This window comes from Meleagris gallopavo, chromosome 1, assembly GCF_000146605.3.
Source record: "Meleagris gallopavo isolate NT-WF06-2002-E0010 breed Aviagen turkey brand Nicholas breeding stock chromosome 1, Turkey_5.1, whole genome shotgun sequence".
Classification (NCBI taxonomy): domain Eukaryota; kingdom Metazoa; phylum Chordata; class Aves; order Galliformes; family Phasianidae; genus Meleagris; species Meleagris gallopavo.
The window spans coordinates 189,007,745-189,013,175 of NC_015011.2; positions in this window are offsets into that span (position 1 = coordinate 189,007,745).

Here is a 5,431-nt window from a genome sequence, read left to right on the forward strand (position 1 = left end):
CCGCGATTTCTGCTGCTCGCTCCCCTCATCCGCGCTGCTCCTCCCAAGCGCCCAGCCCTGCTGATGTGAGCTCAGCGATTTCCTGCCTGCGCTCTGCTCTCTGCCCGTCCTGTTCCACGCGTGTCCCGGGCTGCTGGCGTCCCGGCCCCACGGCCAGCTGCTTCCCTGTGCCACGAGTGTGACGCTCCTCCAGCCCCGCGGGTGAGCAGGGCTGCAGAGCGGCAACCGCTGGGATTCCCAGCCCCGTTCCCCTTTCGGCCCTGCCCTGCGCAGTGCAGCGCCGTGCTTTGGTGCTGCTGGCCTTGGGGACATCCCTGAGGACTCAGCCCCCCACGCTGAGCCCTGGCGGGGGCACAGGTGATGTCCTCAGCCACGTGGCTGTGAGTGCTGGGCCTTACGGTCAGAGCACCGTGGTGCCCCTTTCCCCAAATCTAAACAGAATTGATTTTCGTGGTCTCTGGTCAGGTTTGGGGTGAGATTTTGGGGCTCCTGACTGCCCAGGAGGGGAGTCAGCTCTTGGAAAGGGGAGATAACAGCAGGACAAGGGAAATGGTTTGAAGCTCAAGGAAGGCAGATTTCAGTTGGCTGTCAGGGGGAAGTTGTTTGCTGTGAGAGTGGTGAGGTGCTGGAACAGCTGCCCAGAGAGGCTGTGGATCCCCGTCCATCCCTGGAGGTGTTCAAGGCCAGGTTGGATGGGGCCCTGGGCAGCCTGGGCTGCTGTGAGATGTGGAGGTTGGTGGCCCTGCCTGTGGTGGGGGGTTGGAGCTTCGTGATCCCTGAGGTCCCTTCCAACCCAAACCATCCTGTGATTCTGTGATTCCTCCATGGAAATCTGTGGTGGCTGGAGGTGTTCCCAATAGTGGGCAAAGCTCCAGTCCTTTGCTGGGGAGGGAGGAGGAAGCAGAGGATTGTGGAACACACAGCCTCAGCTCCATCCCTGGAAGGAGTGTGCCGTGTCCTCCTGTGCTCCCTGTCCCCAAACAAAGCAGGCATGGGGAGGCATTCAGGGACAACCAGCATAGATTATACAGACAGCAAATTGTGCTTGGCCGAGCACAAAGTTAAGGCTTTAAGTGCTTTAAAGCAGTAGCCCATTAAATATTTTGCCTGTTATCTCCCTGACATCTTTCCTGTTAACATCTCGTTAGGTCTTTCATAGAATGGAATCACAAGGTTGGAAAGGACCTACAAGATCATCTAGTCCAAAGTCCTTTCAACTGTTGTTGACAACCCTGACGATGATCAGTGTTTGGGAAGCAGTGTTTGCGTGTTCTGGACCCCAGTGCTGGGGGTACTGTGTGGGCCAGAGGCTTGAGCCCAGACCCTGCCCTGGGGCACCAAGGCTGCTCTGTGTTCCACGGCATCCTCAGGAAGGCTTAGAGAACTTTATACCAGAGCAAAGATGTTCTCAGATGTACGGTTTGGATTTGGGGTGGTTCTGTGTGGAGCCTGGGGTTGGACTCGATGGTCTTTGTGGTTCCCTTCCAACTCAGGATGTTCTGTGGTTCCGTGGTTCAGCAATTCATCGCCACCCAGGAACACCTGAGCAGAACGTTTGGAGATGTGAAAGCTCGGTGTGAGCCGCAAATGCCTGTGCTGTGTCACCCCAGTGCTGTACCCTGAATCCCCCTCCCACCCATTGCTGCGTCTGAGCCCTGAGAGGGTGGCTGAGCTGCTGCTGGCACCCACCTTGTGTGTCATAACGTGATGATTAATGGAGTCCCTTGGGTGCTGTTCCCCCACAACGGAGGGACGCAGTGTCAGGGCAGCTGCCCCTTATGCTTGGTGTCAGCCCTGTGGCACGATGTCCCCTCTATCCCAAGGACATGGCGCAGAGCTGCCTGTTGGCCCTGTCCCACACTCCTCTGCTGACTCTTAGGCCCAGAGCAGGGAAATGGCCCTGGTGTGTCAAAGCACTCAATGATGCTTCTTAGAGTCAGGGCTGTTTCATCAGCCGGGTGGCAGAGGCCTGCTTACAGCAGCTGGCATGGGAAAGCCCCTGAGATCACTGAAAGAAACTCATCGAGGTTAGAAAAACCTTCAAGATCACCAAATCCCAGCTGACCCACCAAGTCCCATCACTGACCCATGTCCCTCAGTGCCACATCTGCTCATTTCTTAAACATCTCTGGGGATGGTGAGCCCATCGCAGCCCTGGGCAGCCTGTTCCAGTGCCTGACCTCCCCTCTCCGTTTAGGAGTTCTGATATCCACTCTAAGCCTCCCTGGAACAACCTGAGCTGTTCTCTCACACCCTGTCAGATGTCACCTGAGAAAGGAGAGCAGTGGGATCTCCCAGAGCCACCGGAGAACCTTCTGTGCTGCTGCCTGTGGATCCTCTCCTCCAGAACCCACATCCTCCTCCTGTGTTGGAGCACTGATTGAAATCAGTGGTACGTGTAGGACCTTAGCTTAAGCCCTGTCCAATTATTCCAAACCTAAAATAAAGCCAAAGGCTCAGAACCAGTCAGCTCAGTCACATCTCCGGGGTCTGCAGCTTTCATAGAGCATCTGAGCAGAGATCTGCCATTCTGCAAACCATTTATTGCCCCATTCCAGGTGATTTTCTATTGGCTTCAAGTGTGGTACACGGGCCTCAGATGGACTCAGACTCCTTTCCTGAGACATTATTGTGTGAGATTTTGAAACCCAGCAGATCTAAAAGTTGATTTGCAGCGGCTGTGGCACTCTGTCCAGTCTGTACTTGGTCCTGCAGGAAGAGGCACAGTGCATCCTCCTCGTGATCTGCAGCCTCGCACAAAGATGCAGTTAAGTAGGGCAGCGGCAACAGACAATCAGCAGAACAGCTCTGTGGATTATTTACACAGAGCTCAGCCCAGCTGTGGCTGCAGGCTCTGTGCTTGTTCAAGGGCACGGGCTGGGATGTGGTGCTGAGCTGTGCCCTGGGGAAGGCAGCACAGGGGCCACTTCACATGGCGACCACTGGGCATAGTGATCAATTGGTGCAGTGATTAATTAGCACAGCAACCACTGGGCATGGTGATCAATTGGTGCAGTGATTAATTAGCACAGCAACCACTGGGCATGGTGATCAATTGGTGCAGTGACCATTTTGCAGGGCGACCGCTGGGCACGGTGATCAACTGGCACGGCGACCACTTCACATGGCTTACAAGCCACTTCCCAGCTTGCAGTGTCCCTGGCTTTGAAGGAAAGCCAACGCAGAATCAGAGAATTGTTAAGGTTGGAAAAGACCACTAAGACCCCCAAGTCCGACCCCAACTCGCCCCACCATGCCTGCTGACCACGTCCCTTGGTGCCACATCTTCATGCCACTGAACACCTCCATGGACGGCGACTCCGCCACCTCCCTGACAGCTGTGCAACACCAGCCTGCCCCAGTGCAGATGAGGCTCCTGAGCGGGGCCTTCCCTCTGGTCCAGATGCTGGGGTCGCCATGCTGGCTCTGCTCCCGCCCCTGGCATTATGCACTCAGCTCTCACCGTGGCTCTCGTACTCCATTTCCCTGCTGGGTGAGCTCTCGTGCCCCCTGGACAAAACCTGATCGGATTCCCATCGATGGGAGACTCCCATCCCTGGAGACTTTCAAGGCAAGGCTGGATCAGGCCCCGGACAACCTGATGGAGCTGCGGTGTCCCTGTGCATTGCAGGGGAGTTGGACTGGATGGCCTTCAGAGGTCCCTCCCAACACTAAGGATTCTATGATTGTATGATGGGCTTCGGGCAAAGCTGCAGTGCCCTCCACCAGAGGACGGAGCCTGCAGAGCGCCATGCTGCAGCTCCAAGATTGTGATCTGATGTATGAAGAATGTTAACGTCAGCATGAGCACAGAGAAACGTTATCAGGGAGCTTAGGAAATTAGGGACAGTCTGGAGATCGTCAGAGGGAGGGATTACATCTCCCTGGAAATTTCTTGAAGGTCTTAAAAAAGCAGCGCTGCCGCTGTTTATGCCAACGACTTGATAATCCAATTCCAAATTCATAAATAAAGCTTTGTTCCAAAGTTATTTCAATTTGCCCGGTACCCAGGTACAGAAGAACCGTGTTGCAATTTATTGTTCCCTCTTAATGCGTGTCTGCCAGGAGGGCAGCCAGTCTGAAGCCAGGCAGCACAGAAAATGCCGCGGATGAGCCCTGAATACAAATGCAAAGGAAATTATCTTTTTTTCTGTTGTCAGAAGGCTCAGGTATTCAGATTCTTTCCAATACACAGCTTGGCTTCTATCTGCAGTTGTGTGCAGGGTTATGTTCTGCACGGACAGCCCCCAATTACAGCACTTCTCCCTCTCTCAGAGTGAGCCGCGGGATAGATGGAGCTGTGATCCATCAGGGGGACAGGGGAGCGTGTGGGACAAGGAGGTGTGTTGGCTTCCCGGTGGCTGTGCTGCTCACCACCAGCCGTGGCAGTTCCTGATCGTTGTTTTGTCCCAGCAGACACTGCTTGTACTGCTGTGCACAGCGTTGCTGCACCCCGTGGATGTGCTGCACCGAGTGCTCACCTACAGCTCAGCATGGGCTTTGGAAGGTGGAAGGATGCTATGAGGACACCCAGCACTTCCCTTCGGTCCGCTGAGTTGCACGGAGAGAAGCCGGAGTTCTTCCTGCTCGGAGATCTCCAGAAGCCGCCAGCTGTGGGGCAGCAGAGGGACAGCTGTGCATTGGGCACAGAGGATGGGGGGAGCACCCAGAGAAGTGGGAAGCAGGGCTTGGATCCAGCCGTGCCCAGAGCACTGCCGGAACGGCTGCCGCCTCCCCATGGCAGCGTCCCAAGGGCTCCGTCCTTGGGAGATTAAGCAGAGCCTTCCCTCACCAGCACAATTAGTGCTTTGCCCTCACTGCTGCGCTTCGCTTAAGCAGATTTGTGGGACTGATGCGCTGCTTTTGTGACTAATCCCTATCAGCCTGTTTTAGCAACCCAATTGCAATTCCTGCAGAGAACAGTGACGTCCAGGAGGCCGACCCGTGCCCAGGCCCTGCTCTGAGCTCCCCTCTTGCAGGGAGCACTGGGGGATTTACCTGGGGCCCCGCTGTGCCACTACACGCTGCTGTGGCTCCGGGCTGGCAATGGAAGGAGGTTGTGGTGGCAGGAGGGCTGTGGCCCCACTATACAGAAAAGGGAGAGAGAGGGTCTGCCTGCTGCCCCTGGACGTGTCCCCGCTGGTCTCCATGGGGCTGTGGCACTTTGGAGCCACGCCGATGCTCCACAATTCCCTCCTTGTGATGAAAGCTTACAGAAACTGCAGTACTGGAGGCCAAGCTGGATAGGAGGAGAGGTGGTGGCTTCAAGCTGTGCCAGGAGATGTTCAGGGTGGAAATCAGGGAAAATTTATTTTCTAAAAGAATGGTGGTGCATTGGAACGGGCTGCCCATGGAGGTGCTGGGGTCACCATCCCCAGGGTGTTCAGGAACTGTGGAGATGTGGCACTGAGGGACGTGGGCAGTGGGCATG